Genomic DNA, 17,443 nt, shown 5'->3' with positions numbered 1-17,443 from the left:
GATGAGACGTAGATTGGCCTGTCCCCGCTCCCAGTGCTGTTCTGGTTCTGATGGCGAGTTGGGGTGGGGGAGGGCAGCAGGCCTGGGATGGCAGAGAAGCCTTTCCCTTAACTGGGGTGGGAAGGATGTTTTAGTTTAGGCCCCTGTGGGTGGGCAGAAAACAGGCTTTCTCCAGCTCAGTCACAGGGGATAGGACCAGCTGAGAAGGCAGCTGTGATTGACAAACCCCCAGGGAGACGTGGAGCCAGTGGAGCCTGGACTGGAAGTGCCCTGGGGATGCACAGCTCAGGGAGGTGGCCACCACGCTCTAGGGTTCCTGCCTTAGTGCAGCTCGACTCCAGCCCCTGAACTGCCTGCTCTCCCTCTCCTCTGGCCAAGAACAAGCCACCCCTGGGTGAGTTCTCACCCAGCTGGGTGGGGCAAGGTGAGGGGTGAGCTGCTCTGGGCCCAGATGGGGCCGTTTCGGCGACAGGGGTTGAGGGTCAGTTGGCGTAAGCAGAGCAGGCTGTAACTGGGAGGCAAGCTGCCCAAGCCCCTGTAAAATGGGGATAATAGCGCCCACCTCCCGGGCTGGCTGTGAGGATGAAACAAAACAGTGTACACAAGTACGGCGTGGCGCCCCGTGGCCCAGGGCAGGCGTCCTACCCACTCAGCCGTGTGCTGAGCATCTACCGTGTGCCAGCCCTGATCTGGGCAACGGGAGTTCACAGCAAACAGACAAAGCTGTCTGGGGTCGTCAGATTGTCCAGGACATTCTGGTTTTAGCACTAAAAGTCCCGCACCCCAGAAAACCCCCCATTCTCAAGAAAATCCGGACAGTTGGACATCCTAACACAATCCCTCCCCTTATGGAGTTTAAAGTTTAGTAGAGGGAGACAGGCAGTAAGTAAACATATAACATTCATGGTGGTTGAAAGTATTATTTTTTAAAATAACCCAGAGTAAGGGAGTAGGGGGTGATGACGAGACTCGTCATTTTTGACGGGGTGGGCAGGGCGGGCCTCGCTAAGGAGGTGACATTTGAGCAGGGACCTGAAGAGGTTAGGGAGTGAGACATGTGGACATCTGGGAAAAGAGCACTGCAGGCAGAGAGAACAGCGTGGGCAGAAGCCCTGAGGTGGGAGTGTGCTGGCATATCGGAGGAACAGAAAAGGAGATGAAGCGAGGTGAGGAAGGGTTGGCCAGTTGGATTAATTTGGGCTCCTTTCAGAAGCAAGTCGTATAAATGTCAACGCAAGTTAACTTAAGAAAAAAAGATGTGTTGACTTCAGGTAGGGCTGTATCTTGGTGCTCAAAGGAGTGTTTTGATTCGTCAGCTCTGCTTGCATCTGTGTTATCTTCGTTCTCAGGAAGGTCCCAGCAGCCCCAGCCAGATGTCCTATGTGTCTGTAACTGCAGCAAAAAGAGATGCTCTGTTGTAAGGTCCAGGCATGGCAGGTGAGAGGAGTCTGAGGGAAGAGCATGGGAGGTAAAGAAATGGGAGGGGGAGGGGGAGGGTCGGCAGAGCCAGCGCACCTGGGCCCCCGCCTCGTAGACCCTGGACTTTGGACTTAGTTCTGAGTGTGCTGGAAGCCATAGAAAGTTTTCAACTAGGAAGTGGCATGATCATTTATGTTTTATGAATGTCATTCTGGTTGCTGTGTGGTGAATGGATTGTAGGAGCAAGGGGTTAGCAGGGAGATCGATGAGGAGGCTAGTGCGTTCACCCAGGTGAGCCTCGATGATGGACGTAGAGATGGAGGGAAGGGGATGGACTGGGCGGGAGGGGACTTAGGGGAAACCCTGGACCAAGTCTGGGGCCCAGGTGGGAATAGGGTCACCAGCAAGGACTATGGCAGAGCCTACACTCCAGATGGACTGGGGTGTGGGAGGGAGCTCTGTGCCAGGGGCAAGGGAGGAGCCAGTCCCTAGAGTTGGGGCCTATTTGCCCAGATGGCATGAGCCCCCTGAGCTGGAGGCCTCAGATCTTGGACTCCTCTCCCAGTTATGGTCCCATTGAGCCCAGAGCCTGGAGCTTGTAGGTAGGGCCCAAATGGCCCCAGCTGTGAGGAAAGGAGAGTTGAGAGGTCCAGGAGCCCACCCAGCAGACAACAGGAGGCCCAGAATTGAGGAAGCCTCCGACTTCAGACATGGCCATTGCCCCTTCCACCAGTGCTGGGTCCAGGGCAGAACAGTATCCCCTGTGAGCAGCATCAGGGTCCTAGGTAAGTCCCAGAGCTTCTCAGGACTTGTCCTGACGTACTCTAGGTGCCTAAGGGCAGCTAAGGGGTCTGCCCTGCCTTGAGTCACGGAGACTGACTCACGTCACATGCAGGAGAAGAACTGCCCAGAGTCTAGGCTTATGGAAGATGGTGGGCCCACACTGGGTCACCCATCTCTGACCCACCAGACTAGACTAAGTCTTGGGCCATTTCCAAACTTTCCAAAAAAAAAAATGTCCAGTCAGATGAAACATGAGCATTTTTCTAAGGTTCCTGCTCTGAGCAGGCTTCAGGTAAGGGGAGATCCAGGTGTATCCGAGTTAAGCTTCCCAGGGCATGTACCTAGGGCAGTTCTCAAAGACTGCATGCTTCAGAAGGGACTTGTGTCTCCATGTACCATTTAGGGATGCGTCCATGCCCAAATCTGGTGGCTAATGAAGACAAGACTACGGCACAGAGAACCTAGGAGAGTTTGGCTGTATCTGGGAGCATGGCTGGACTCGGGGGCATCTATGGAGCACCTGTTTGGGGCTCACCACCTTCACATACATCATCTCTTCTTATATGACCGTCCTACAGGGGAATGTTATTATCCCCACTTTACAGATGAGGGAACTGAGGCTGAGAAAGGGGCTGCGTGATGTTTGTCACATAATAAGTGAAATTGACGGAAAGTGAGTGTCACTCCCTGCCCTTTGGAAATGATGAACACCCTAGCGGCCCACTTTGGGAAGAATCTTGTAAAGCAAAGGGAATCAATCTTTTCACTCCATGCATCCACCCTCCCTCCCTTCCTTCCTTCCTTTTTTCTTTCCCTCCTTCCTTAACTGTTTACAGATGACCTGCTATGTGCTAAACACTGTGCAAGGCCCTGGGAATGTATAGTAGTGATTAAAAAGCAGACACAGACCCTGCACTCATTGATCTAGGGTCAGACAGTAATCCAGCAGTCACACAGACACGTGTAAAATACAACCATGATGAGTTCGACAACAGAGCATATCGTAGGCAAGTCGGGAAAGGCCTCCCTGAGGAGGTGGGATTAAGCTGAGAATAGTAGAATGAGGTGGAGTTTGCCAGGTGCTCCTGGGGCAGGAAAAGCATTAACATTCAGGCCAGGGAACAGAAGAGACAGAGGCCTAGTGGGGAGAGTGAGCAGTGTGGCTGCAGCAGAGAACGTGAGAGAATGGGGTGTTGGGCAGGGCTGGTGGAGCTGGGCCAGGCCAGCCGGGGCTTTGAAGGTCACTTAATAAGGAGTTCTGTCTTAATCCTAAGAGCAAGATGGGGAGGATGTGATGTAATCAGATTTGCGTTTCTGAGTGGAAGCGGAGAGGCCAGTTAAGAGGCTACTGCAGCCACCCAAGGAAGAGATGCGGAAAGCTTAAGAGCAGGGGATGTGGAGATGCAGGGAAGTAAGTGGTTTCAAGGAAATGTAGGAAGGAGCAAAATCAACAGGACTTGGATGATGGAGAGGGAAGTGACAGGGGTCACTCTTGAGTTCTGAGCTGTCCGCCTGAAGAGAAGATGAGGCCATTCATGGGGGCGGTGAACCCCAGGGGAGAATGAGGTGGGGGTGGGGAAGTTTAAGGGTTGGATTTCAGACATGTTAAGTTGAACTCCTACCTCACACCATACACAGATCAAAGTGAGAGGGAAGAGGACAGGACGGGGGAAGTTTTGGGCAAATATTTCTTAGCTATGACAACAGAAGCATGAGCAACAAAAGAAAAACAGTTAAACTGGACTTCGTCAAACTTAAAAAGTTTTCCGCATCAAAGGATACTCTCAACGGTGAAAAGACGTGAAAAGATGATCCATGGAATAGGAGAAAATATCTGTGAATCATATATGTGATAAGGGATTAATATCCAGAATATATAAAGAACTCCTACAGCTCAGCCACAAAAAGCCAAACAACCCAATTCAGAAATGGGCAAAGGACTTGACTAGACATTTCCCCAAAGACAATACACAAATGGCCAATAAGCACATGAAAATATGCTCAGCATCACTAATAATTAGGGAGATGCAAATCAAAACCACAGTGAGATTCCACTTCACACCCATTAAGATAGCTATTATAAAAAACAAAGCAAAACAGGGACTTCCCTGGTGGCGCAGTGGTTAAGAATCCACCTGCCAATGCAGGGGACACGGGTTCGAGCCCTGATCCGGGAAGATCCCACATGCCATGGAGCAGCTAAGCCCCTGCGCCACAACTACCTGAGCCTGCACTCAAGAGCCCGCAAACCACAACTACTAAGCCCACATGCCACAACTACTGAAGCCTGCGTGCCTAGAGCCCGTGCTTCCCAACAAGAGAAGCCACCACAATGAGAAGCCTACGCGCTGCAACAAAGAGTAGCCCCCGCTCGCTGCAACTAGAGAAAGCCCGTGCACAGCAACGAAGACCCAATGCAGCCAAAACTAAATAAATTTATGGAAAAAAAAAAACAGAAAATAACAAGTGTTGGCGAGAATGTGGAGAAATTGAGACCCTTCTTCACTGTTGGTGGAAATGTAAAATCCTGCAGCTGCTGTAGGAAATTGTATGGTGGTTCCTCAAAAAATTAAACAGAATTACCACATGATCAGCAATTCCACTTCTGGGTATGTACCCAAAAGAATTGAAAACAGGGACTCAAACAGATACTTGCACACCCATGTTCATAGCAGCATTATTCATAATAGCCAAAAGGGGGAAGCAACCCAAGTGTCCATCAACAGAAGAATGGATAAAATGTATGTCTGAACATACAACGGAATATTATTCAGCCTGAAAAAGGAAGGAAGGTCTGACACATGCTGCAACACGATGAATCTTGAAGACATCATGCCAAGTGAAATAGACACAAAAGGACAAGTGCTGTGTGATTCCACATACATGAGGCCCCTAGAGTAGTCAAAATCATAGAGACAGAAGTTGAATTGTGGTGCCAGGAGCGGGGGGTAAGGGGGAGGGGGAGTTAGTGTCTAATGGGGACAGCGTTGCAGTTGGGGAAGATGAGAAAGTTCTGGAGATGGGTGGTGGTGATGGTTGCACAACAATGTGAATGTACTTAATGCCACTGAACTGTACGCTTAAAAATGGTTAAGATGGTAAATTTTATGTTATGTAGATTTAACCACAATAGGAAAAAAAGTAGATGAGAAAAATTAGATTGAGATGACACATCGATCCGAACGTAAAATCTGCAACTGTAAAGCTTCTAGGAGACATAGGAGAACATCTTCACCACCTAAGAAAAAGACTTTTTCAGAGAAGACACAAAAAAGCATTTATCGTAAAGAAAAAACTGACAAGTTGGACTTGAGATCGGTTGAGTGTGAGGTGTGGGGACATCCGGGTGGAGAGGCCAGGTAGGAAGCTGGTTGTCACTCGTGATGAGGTGTGGGCTGGAGGAACCAGGTTGAGGCCCCAAAGTCAGCTGATGTTTCTAGCTACAATCTGCCTTTGGAGCCGCCAATGGGGTCACCCACCTTAGGATCCACCAGACTAGAGTAAGTGACTTTGGGCCACCTCTGGAATAGGTCTAGTTGTGGATGTCCAAGCAGATGAGCCCCTGACCATTTTCCCAAGGTATCTTCTCTGAGTGGCATCTCGCTGGGCTGTAGCTTATACCGTCCGTCTACTTCTCTGGCCAGATTCGGGGTGCATCTGTGATCACAGCTCTCTGCACTGCACTGTCGCTTTCTCTCCCATCCCTGGGGCTAATGGAGGAGTCGGATGAAATCTCATTTCCTCTAAACAAGAGGCTGATCAATTATGGTGACCGGAACTTGCTGTCTGGAAGAATTAGCTTTGCATTTCTCTTGGGAAAGACCAGTGTCCGAGCTCTTTCTCCTCCGCCAGGCTGGCCTGGAGGGGGAGTTGGTTACTACAGTACCCAGACCCACAGGACTGCGGGAAAGCTGTAGAGTGAGAGGTGATTTTCAAGTGGCCTTGCCTTGCTGAGGGCCCCCAAGCCTGGGGTCCCAGCCTCAAACCTTACTCTCTCTGACCATCCCCAGGCCCCTGGATTTCCTGGGTCCACCATCTTGGTACTGTTTCTACACAGCATTCATTGGAAAGCAGGGAGTTGACTTGGTTGCGTTGCAGAGTGATTCTGGGTCTTTGTGGGACAAAGGGGTCAGGGACTGCTTTGAGAAGCTGAGGAAAGCCATAGGTTTCCTCCTCAGAAAAAAAATGCAAATCTACACAAACCTTTACAAAGGAACTTTACATGGACCTCGGCTAAAGACAGCCTGATCTGGGGCTCCCTGCAATGGCGCCAAGCCTACCTAAATGCTTTTCTGCTTAACCCTCTGGTTATCTTCAGGGGGAGGTACAATTTATGCCAGTTTTGCAGATGGAGAAACTGAGATTCAAAGGAGTAATCCTAGCGGCCTGCCTGCTCCCAAAAGGAGTAACTGGGCCTGTAAGCTGGGAATTCCCAAATTATTTCTCCTCCTGTACAGTTGGGAGTCCCCACCCCACCCTCCCATTCACAGCTTCTCTGATTGGGAGGAGGGGATATCAAGTAATCAGTGGTGGGAGGCCTTGACCCCCAAAGGGTGGAGCTTTTGCCTGATTCACCTTTGAGTTCCCAGCGTCCAACCCGAGGCCCCAAAATCAACTGACTGAATGACAACTAAGAGAATGCATGGGGCATCACAGGGGGAGGGACCTTTGGCTTTGGAAACAGAAATGCTCCTAGACATCAGCTCTGTCCATCCCAGCTCTGCAATCTGGGCCTCTCGGAGCCTCAGTTTCCCTGTCTGTAAAATGGGAGCAGCAGCGCTCCTCTGACAGGGCTATTAGGAAGATGAAAGGAGACAGCTGTGTGACAGGCACTGTGCTCAACATTTCGCAGCCATTGTCACGCATCTCCTCCCCCAAAGCCTAAGCACGCACGTGTAAATATCCCCCTCTTGCAGATGAAGAAACTGAGTCCCAGAGCAAGGCCATGACCTGCCCAAGGCCGTGAAGAAGTAGCAGAGCTGGAATCAGAGCCCAGGTCTGCCTAAGCCCAGTCTGTGCCCTTGAACAAACGCATGGTGCCTGACACCTACTAGGTGCTCATTAAATGGGCAAGGTGCCGCCCCCAGCCCCCCAGCTAGAGAGGCTTTCCGCAGGAGCCTGCGGGTGGTAACATCAGACACAATACAGAATAACAGTGGCCTGGGAGCATGCAGGAGCTTTGTTGTGACCCCTCCAGGCGAAGTCCCCCTCTCCCCAAGACCTCTTTGAGTTCCTACACAATGAAGTCTCTAGTCATGAGCTGGGGCAGTAGTGAGGAAGATGAACTTGAGTGCTGTTTGGTCCCTGATTTTGTCTTTTCACTTTTTTCCCCTCCTGCTGCAGCGGCAGGTGGGAGGCCCGGCAAATGCCCAGTGGCCACCCCTCATTCTCACACCCACTCACCTACTCCCTCTCTGCAGCTTCCTTCCTGTGGGTCTGTGCAGAGCGGCAGCCCAGGCTCAGGATGGAAGGGATGAAGTCCGCATTCTTGGCCCCCTCCCAGCTCAGATGGCACTTTTCCAACTCTTGGGTGACACGGAGATGGATGCTGAGTACACGAGGGCTGTCCGTGAGCCTCGGACGTGCCAGGTCCAGGACGCGGAGGTGGACCAGCCTCCTCCCCCAGGGGGCTCCCAGAAAGACAGTGACAGTGTAGCACGTTGAGAAGGCCATAGAAACACAGACGCGGGGTTGCAAAGTCTGCCTGGAAGATCAGAGAAAGCTTTAGAAGAGCAAGAGTTAGAATTAGCCTTTGCCCAAAGAAGGAGCTCCCCCTGCTTCGGGGGAGCAGCCCGGGCGAGAGCCTGGGGGTGTGGAACTTCACAAGGTGCTTATTACAATTGGAAGGAAGGATACAAGTGAGGGGCCGAAGGCCGTGAGACTGGAGTAGGCAGGACCTGTGTGTTGAGCTGCGGATTTTGAACCTTGTTCTGAGGGTACTAGGGAGCCATTGAAGGCTTCCGAGCAGGGAGTCACCTGACAGGTCAGCCAGCAGGCTGCGTGGCTCCATCCTCCTCTGCTTGACCTCCAAATGCTGGGGGCTCGGCTCCGAGCTGCTTCCCTTCTCTCACTCTGCTCTCTCATTGGTGATCTCACCCCGTCCCATGGCTTTAAATATCATCTTTAAGCTGCTGATTCCCATATTTTTATCTTCAGCCAGAGTCTCTCTTCTGCATTCCCAACTCGTCATCCAACTGGCCGCTTGGCATCTCTACTTGGACGTCTCACAAAACATCTCAAAGTTAACAAGTCCAAAACAGGATTCTTGATCGTGCCACCCAACCCCCAAAACCTGCTCCTTCCCCAACTTACCATCCCAGTAAATGGCACCGTCACCCACCCTCTCGCTGAAGGCGGAGCCCTCACCGGCCATGCTCCTGCGCCTGCCTCTCCCCCGCTCATCCTCTTGGTTCCTCTTCCTATCTCCCACCTGCCCACGGCCCTGCAGCCGGCACCCTGTCCGCGCTCGCCCGGATGACGCAGTAGCCGCTCTTTCTTCCCACCCTCTCTCCCTCTCACCCTGACAGTGTATCCTCCAATAGATGATGGATCTTAAAAACAAACGAACAAACTTCGTGCTAATCTGCCACCTGAAAGTCTTTAGAGGCGTCCCTCTGCACCTGGAGTAAAACCCAGGCTCCTCACCATGGCTTCAAAGCCTCACACAGTCTGGCCCATGTCCTTCTCTGAGCTCGCCTCATCCCTCTGCCTCACTCACAAGGCCCAGCCATGCTTTGTGTTATTAAAACCATGCTCCACCCCTTCCTGCCTCAGGGTCTTCGCCTGTGCTCTTCCCTCTGCCTGGCATACACTGGCCCCAGCTCTTTGCACGTCTACTTGGCAAAATAAGTCCCCTGGCAGTCGGTCATGCCTTAGTCTCTTCATAGCACTCTTCACAGCCTGTCTTTTCCAACAGAAGCAAGCACAGTGTGTCTGGCACACAGTAGGTGCTCATTAAATAACTCTTGAGTGAGTAAATCACAAAAGGCCAGAGCAGAGGGGACCTAGAAGCAGGAGATCGGGGGGAGAGAATGAGACCTGAAAGGACAATGGCAGGATGAATAGAGGAAAGGAATTAGTACCAGGTGGGACATTTGGATTTGATCTTAGAGGCACTGGGGAGCCACGGAAGGATCTTGAGCAGAGTCCTGGGAGGGGAAGTGATCCTTAGAGCGGGGGAGGCTGTATGCCCGGTGGCCATGTGACTGGGCTCTGAAATCGGACTGCCATGGGTCAGACCTTGGTTCAGCAACTTCCAGCTGTGAAACCACAGGCAAACCCCTTAGCCTCTGTGCCTCGGTGTCTTCCTCTGTAAGCCAGGGCTTGCTCCTGAAGCCTCCGCAAGGGCAGCGGAGAGGCTAAATGGGGTGGTGCATGTCAAGTCCTTGCTCAGTAAACATGGAGCTCACAGTCTAACGGGGGAGACGGGTAGATACACCCTGGCTCTGGTTCCCCAGGACGAGCACTGGACCGGACATGCAAGCAGAGAATTTAGTGCAGGAGGGTCAGGAAAGGCCTCCCAGAAGTGACATTGGACTTCGGGGAGACACTTTCCTTGAGAGAATGTTTCGAGTCAGCAGCCACTGGCCCACGAACAAGGGAGGAGGAGGTGGGCTCTGGCTGCTTTAGCTCCCAAAATAACCCCGATCCGAGGGCGGACAGCCCGGCAAGCCCCGGGAGCCACCACCATGCCTCTCCTGGCTGAGTTCCGGAGACCTTGGAGCCGCCCTTGCGCTGCCCTGTGTCCCCGGGTGGCAAGGGGACTGGAGGAGGGATGCCCGGCCCAGAGTTCCAGGCCCGGGCCAAGGGGTCTGGGTGGTCAGTGCAGGCACCGTGGCCCAGGCCCTCTCTCCCCGACACACAGGCTGCTGAGCTGCCCCACGAGTACCCAGTCGTGTTTGCGTTTCGGCTTCTGGACCCGCGGCTTGACCACCAGGGCAGAGAGGACGCGATGCTCTGTCCTTCCTCTCTGTGTCTCCCATCGTCCCAGTTTCTCTGTGTCTCTCTGGCTCTGTGTCTGTCTGTCCGTTTCCCTCTCTCTCTCTCTCTCCCCCTCTTCCTCCCTCCTGCTGTCCACCTCCCTGCCCCTATCCTGCTTCTCTCTCTCACTGCGTCTCACTTTATCTATTTCCAAGTCTGCCTCTGTTTCTCTCCCCCTCCTCCACCTCCTTTCCTCCCCCGTCCCTCCCACCCCAGCCTCTCAAGTTCCTCTCTGCCTTACGGCTTCTCTTTCTCCCCTTTCTTTGCTCTCCACCCAACCCCCTCCTCCCCCTCCAGTGGGAGGCATCCTGGAACACACACACACACACACACACACACACACACAGACACACACACACACACACACACACACACGATCTCGAGCCCAGCACCACCACCCCCAGCCTCCCACACTGGCCGAACCTGGCCCAGGACACAGGGATGAGGGCAGGGTCGGCCAGAGGGGTGGATGCGGAGGGTAATGGATGTGGTGGGGGAGGTGTCCTATCCTCCCCACTTCCCTCAGCCCCGTGCTCAGAGCTGGGAACCAGGGGTGAGGGAGTGGGGTGGAGGTTCCTGAGCTGTTTCCTCCCCTCTGTGCGACTGCTGGGCTTCCCGGCCCTTGGACTGCAGGTCGGGTCATTGGGCCCATTCAGCAGAATTATAAATAGCATCCTGTCCCCAGCCTGGCCCACAGAGCAACCACGGCCGCTGCAGGGCCCCCGGGCCCCCCGTCCTCCGTCCCTCCAGCCATCCCTCTGAGGCAAGGCTTGCCCATCCCCTGTGCTGCCAGCGGGTCCCCAGGTCAGTATCCGATGTGCTGTCGCCATGGCAACCTGCGTGTCCCCGTCCAGCCCAGGCTCAGGTTGCGGGAGGCGTGGGCCACTGAGGGAGAGGTCCAGTGGCCTGGAATCAAAGGTCGCCGCTCTATGCTGGGGCTTGCCGGCTCTCTCCGGGGCTGGGGAGTGGGGTCCTGTCCCCTGAGAAATCTCACGCTGCTGAGGGTGGGGGAGGGACAGAGGTGCCTGACGCTGGAAGGCCTGGCAAGAGGGGCACTGCCCCAGGCTTCTGCCAGCGAACTGGGCAACTTGGGCCAGCCTGGGCCTTGAAGCCAGAGAGATGTGGGTTCAGATCCTACGTCCCCACCTACTACTTTGGTCACCTTGGGACCACCACTTAACCCCTGAGTTCAGCATCCTCAGCGTTGAGACAGGAAGAGTGATACGCCTCCCTCTCCAGGGGCTGCTGGAGAGATCAGAGACCACCAGCTGTGAGGCGGGCCCCTTAGTTCTCACCCATCCTCTCCTTAGTCCCTGAGGGCGGTACCGGTCGGGGCGAAGCTTACGGACTTCAGAGTCACACTGGCCTGCATTCCTATCTGGCCTCTGTCATTTACCAGCTCCATGATTTCAAGTAGGCTACACAATCTCTCTGAGCCTCAGTTTCCCCATGTATAAAATGGGCATGAAAACAACATCTGCCCCTCATTGTTGTTTTGCGGATGAGTTGGGCTGAGGTGGGAGAAGCCTCTGGCACGGTGCCACGCACATAGTCAGTGCCCGCACGTGGCAACTGCACTTTCCATCACTTTCTGAATTTTTATTTCTCAGCGAGATGACCCTACCTTCATCACTGACTCAATGGTCACTTCAGGCAACAACTCCCTTTCCCTCCCAGGGCTCAGTTTCTCCATCTGCAAAATGACCACAGGACCACCCAGGCCCTGCCCAGGTCTGAGATTTGTATATCTCAAGCAGCCCCACCGGGCTGGGCTGTATTATTATTAACTGATGCCCTCACCCGAGCCCTGTCCTCAGCCCCCGAAACCTGAGCTGCCTGGTTGCCTGGCAACTGAGGCGCGAGCTGGGGAGGCTTGGGTGTCAGGGTGTCCAGCTGCAGCCCCCTCCCTGCAGGCCGGAGCCCCGTCACTATGGTCACTATGTGGCCGGGAAGCAGGAGGGCTCAGGGCTGGGACCCTTGACCGGGGCAGCCCAGGAGAGGCCTCCTCTTCCTCTCATACCTGCCCAGGGCCGACCTGTCTCAGAGCCCACTTTCTCGGGGTAAAAGGGGCCATCAGCCTGGGATATTTTTATAGATGGGGCACGTGGTCAGGCTCACAGAGGGAGAAATCGGAGCTTCCTCGCGCTGCTAACTGATACGGTGGCCGTCACTGTCACCCTCTTCTTGGAAGCCTGCAGCCGAAGTTTGCCCAAAAGCACAGATAATTCCCTGACCCACTCCTAGCGCTGCCCTCAGGAGGCCTGATGCCGCTTCTTGGAGCTCTGAGGGCACTTTGCATGGTCACATTTAACCAATCACATCACCCCTGCACGACCTGCCCTACGTTTTCATTCATTCACTCACCAAACATTGTACTGAGCATCCATCCCAGCCCTACTGTATTCTGCCTGGCTGTGGGCAAGTCGCTTCACCTCTCTTTGCCTCATTTTTCTTTTCTGCAAAATGGGATACTAAGAATACCTACCTCAGAGTTGTGGTGTGGATCAAATGAGATGACGACTGTAAAATGCTTAGCACAGATCTTGGCACATAGAAAATGCTGCATAAATGTTAGTTTATCATGATTATTTGCCTGAAATTGTTACAGTGTGCAGAACCCGTGCTGCACAGGGAGGGAACAGGGCTGTGTCCGATTCCTTTCTGTCCACGTCGCATCCCACAAGTCCAGGCATGTAGTGGGCCCACAGCGAAAGTTTGCCAAGTGAGCGGAAGTGAGAAATGAACTCTTTGACCCAAAATCTATTGCTGCTCAGGGCACTGATTGCTAGGACATCGACTTTAAACATCTTTTATAATTCTGGGTACTTCTTAGAATCTATTACGGCTGCGTCATCTTCACAATTACCAAAATGGGTTTAAACTCACTTTGTAGATTTTCACTCTCTTCCCTGTGTTTGGGGTGGGGCTGGGGCAAGTAGGCGCACGGCTAATTCGGGTGGACTTGAACTGCAGGACAGGCAGCTAGGGGAGGGATGGGCAGGAGCCTGAGAGTGAGCACTGCCTTGCATTTTGCACCCTGGGCGCCTCCCTTGCCTCACAGTCCCAGCACTGTGAGGGACCTGCATCAAGGAACTTGCCTGTCTTCTTTGAGCCTCAGTCTCCTCATCTTGAAAATGGGCACCCCGCTCCCTCTGCCCCAGAGTCACAGGCAAGACAAAGGAGGTAGTACTGTGAAGAACCCCTTCCAGTAACAGTCCTTAATTATAAGAAGATAGCGATGCTCTCCATGGAAAAGGGCTGGGCTGGCACCTTCCCAGGCCTACCATTCGTCAGCAGAGCCACGTTGGGTGGCCGCCAGCCCTCTGGCCCAGGGGCCGTTTCTAACAGCAGGTGATGCGGCCAGGCTGACGGCTCCAGGATTTCACCCTTGACTTCTTCCAAACACAGGAAGGGGCTGCCATCTGCTTCCCGCCCCTCATACCCAGCCTGCCAGGTCAGCCAAAGCCCCCGCCTCGCACCTGTCAGCAGGGTTGCAGACAAGAATCCCACTGGGGGCTTTCGTATGGATGCTGAAGTTGGCAAAAGCCTGGGGGCCTCCTCCCAGCCCCCAGCCCACCTGGACACCAGGAGCTCAGACCTGGGGATCTGTTAAGTGCCAAGGTCAAGAGTACAGCCTTGGGAGTCAGACCATAGTGCAGACCCTGTTGTGACCTTAGGCAGTCACCCCACCATCTGAACCTCAGTTTCATCATCTGTAAAATGAAGGAAATTAGAGTATCGACCTCAGGGGCTGTTACGCATATGAGCGAGATCGTGCGTAGGAAAAGGTAAATGGCATTTGGCAGTGATAACGCTTAGTTGCTCTTATGATTATTTTTATTACTGTTACTGATACTCTGCTGCCATGATTACTGTGACCATCTCCCTGCCAGGGAGATGATCTCATTTCCTCTAGTTAGGCCACAGCATCCATCCTTCCCGGAGGCCAGTGCTGGGTACACAGTAGGCGCTCAGTGCATGCTCGCCACCTCAAAAGCAAGCAGCTGTTGAAGAAGTGGGTGAGCCCAGGACCCAGGCAATCTTGTTCTCTCTCAGTTTCTGAGGTCAAGCTGTGGGTTCCTGTGGTCACTCAGCAAGCTTCTGTTAGACACTGACTCCGTCTGTCAGGTGCACTGGGGACCTGGAGATAGATGGACACAGTCCCCTGACCTCGATGGTGTCAACGGTCAAGCCCAGTGGAGGGATCAGTTGTCTCTGCCTGGAGAGTGGGGTCAGCATAGTGTTCACTGAGAAGGGGCCCTCTGAGCTGGGCCCTGCAGGGTGAATAGGAGTCTAACAGGCAGAGAAGCAAATGGAAGGGAAGAGCTTGTGCTAAGGCATGTTCACAAGGAAGCTCTGAGCTGATTTTTTTATTTTTTAAAACAGGAAATTTTCCCCCCATAGATGTCCCAGTATCCAGAAGATAACTCTGGCTGATCCAAGGGCAAACACATGGCCACTGGGGGGCGGATTCCGAGAGCCATAGAAGCCCCCTCCCCTGTGCCCAATCCAGTGTCCAAGACTTACCACAAGCCAGTATGTGAGGGTCTCTTATAAGCTGTCTAGTCCAAGCTCCTCATTGTACAGATGGAGAAACTCAAGCCAAAGAGGAAAGATGGTGGCCCGGGGACAGTTAATGGCAGACCTCCCGGCCAAGCCCGCCCAAAGCCCATCCACCCATGGCTGGGGGTGACCAGCCCCGGAGTTGTATGTTCTGTGCAGAATCCTGATGCCCCAGGCTGCCCCCCGGGGACATCACTCTCTGCAGGGCCCACCAGAGGCCCCTGCATCTTTCTCGCCTTAGTTCCTTACTTCTGAAATGTAAATTATCAGTGGGTTCTTTGTGAACTTCAAGCTGAAAAGCAGTTCACGACTCGTATAAAATGATACTCTGTCGTCGCTGTCATTTTGTTCAGGTCGGGCCCTAATGGCAGAGTTCCCTGGAGATAAAGTCATCTGATGGCACGGTGTGGGGTTCAGAGGTTCAGGGCCACCTTGCAGACAGCCACAGAGACAGTGACAAGGCATCTTCTACAGGTTGGCCTTCTGTTCTGTTCTGGAGCCTTTGTGGGTGCCCCCTCTCGCCACCCACCCATCTCTCAAACTGTGAGACTAAGGTTGTCTCGAGGTGGTAGTAAGAGTCTTTGCCATGACCCATGGCTCCCTAACATCCCCCTACAGGCACCATCTAGAGTCTTATTTCCAAAATACATACATTTCTGCAAATCTCAGCACAGCCCCCGCTGCCCCCGCCCCCAGCTCACACATGTTCAAGCAGGCTTACGCATGCCCTCGTGCAACCACACGTGTGCTCCCTGGCACACGTTCTGCCCTGGCACACACATATGTATGCGTCCACGGTCATGAACTTCAAGTGAAGAAGAGGGAGCAGGGTTGTTCTGTGTGAGCTGGAAAGCGCCCATTAACTGTAAAACAATAAAAAGTTAGCAAGAAGAAAATTTCAGCTCAACCCAAAGAACTCGGTAATTCCTAGCGCGGACATAGATTATCATGGAAGGAGGGCGTGAACCCCCCGTCAAGGGAAGCATGCAAGCCCAAGCAGGACTCTACACAGGTGCTATGAAGGGGCTTGGGCATCCCAGGGATTTTCACCTCTGAGGTCCCTTCTGGTCTGTGGATTCAAGGAAGCTTGTGGAATCGGGGCCTCTTCTGGCTTTCCCTCAAGTTTTGCAAACAGTGATGCCCCTTTGGTGTTCTCTGCCCTGGGGCGGGGCTTCCTGGAGTACCCCCGCAGTTCAGGACGTGGTGCACAAGGACCAGCTCCGAGCAGGCCTGATATCGTTGGCATCTGTGGCCCCCGCTAAAGATGCCCACACCAGAGCCCCCGGAACCTGGCACCCATTTCACGCCAGGCCTGACCCTGGAGAGGGAGAGAGGTGACGGCTCTGGCTTTGTCAGTCAGTTGTAACAAGGAGTCTGGGGTAGCAAAAGCCCTGATTTAGCAGGAGGTGTCAGGGACTGAGATATCTAGAGAGGTCGGGAGTGAGTGAGGTAGGCTGGAGAAAGCTCCCAGGACTTGGAATTGTGCACGATTTGAGCATAGGTTCTGACTGCGTCTGAAACCCAAAATCTAAACTCCCCTGTATTACACCCAGCAGAGAGCAGGCCTTAGAAGCAGCGTGACATGAGGTTTGAAATCTAGGGGACATCAGGCTCCCCCCACCATGGATCCCTGTACCCTTTCTCTTCTGGGAGACCCCCCAGAGCCATGGGGAACTCCAGGAGAGAAAGGAAGGGCAGACATGGCTGGAGCAGGACTTTTGAAAAGCAGAATAACGGTGATGGGGTGGGGGAGGGGGTCTGGACCGTGCCCCACGGGGAGAGGAAGGGAAATCAGAGGGAGTGGCACCTTTGGGGGCCATTGTGGGAGGTCTGCTGATGTGGATATCTCCAGGGTCCAAGGTTTGGGGTCTCCTGGGGCCTTGGAAGCACTTTGGCTTTTGAGCTCTTAAACTTTCTGGCAGGACTTGAACTTCCTTGAGAAGCCGGAGGAGTCAGGCTGGGGCTCAGGGCTGGTTCTTAGTGAGAAATGGGGAGGGGGTATCTTCAGGGCGTCCCTTAGGCCTCCTGGCCAGCTCCCAGGATTGGAGATGAACTGGCACTCAGGGAAAATCCTGCACAAGGATGAAGGTGAGACATATCCCTGGAATATCCCAGAAACAGAGGAGAATGTCTTAGGAGGATAAAAGCTCTGGCAGAGGCCTTGGGCCTGAACCTGGCTCTGCCAGCACCTGCTCTGAGGACTTGGGCCAGTGCCTTCCACTCAGGGCCTCCATTTCCCCGTCTAGAAATCACTATCATTCCAGTTGATTGTGTGTCTCTCACTAGCCAGGCTCTGGGCTGAACCCTGTGCCCTGCATCAACTCACACTATCTTCCCAGCCACCCTGCAAGGAAGGGACCGTCTCCATTTTAGAGACGCGGCAACTGAGGCCAGAGAAGTGCCTTGATTTACCCACGATCCCTCAGTGATGGCAGATTGAGGGTTCTTACCCAGATCTCTCTGACTCTAAGCTCAAAGAAAGGGATTCTGACCCTACTAGGTTGCAAGTCCACTGAAAAGTGGTTTAAGAATTCACAGAGGGAAGAAGAAGCTTCTGGGAGTGGGAGGAAATTCCCAAGAGAAGATGGCACTAGGGATTGTGGGTATAGGGGCCCCGATATGGGGTAGAAGCAGCAGGCGAAAAAGAACGGGTATTCCAGGTGGGAATCCCAGCCACGCAACGTGTGGAGGAGGGGCT

At 53.6% G+C, this 17,443-nt stretch overlaps 1 protein-coding gene across 14 annotated transcripts in view; it reads left to right on the top strand.

Annotated features, from left to right (window-relative positions):
• The window catches only part of ATP2B2 (ATPase plasma membrane Ca2+ transporting 2), a 351,715-nt gene that overhangs the window by 211,429 nt on the left and 122,843 nt on the right, over nucleotides 1-17,443 (top strand). Inside the window, exon 1 of one of the 14 annotated variants that reach the window (XM_067755449.1) lies at nucleotides 10,967-10,986. The exons of the other annotated variants lie outside the window; for them this stretch is intronic. The gene's annotated coding sequence lies outside the window, so the exon portion shown is untranslated. Of the gene's footprint in view, nucleotides 1-10,966; nucleotides 10,987-17,443 lie in introns of those variants that run through there. 14 annotated transcript variants of the gene reach the window in all.

This window comes from Pseudorca crassidens, chromosome 10, assembly GCF_039906515.1.
Source record: "Pseudorca crassidens isolate mPseCra1 chromosome 10, mPseCra1.hap1, whole genome shotgun sequence".
Classification (NCBI taxonomy): domain Eukaryota; kingdom Metazoa; phylum Chordata; class Mammalia; order Artiodactyla; family Delphinidae; genus Pseudorca; species Pseudorca crassidens.
This window is presented reverse-complemented; position numbering and strand designations above follow the sequence as displayed.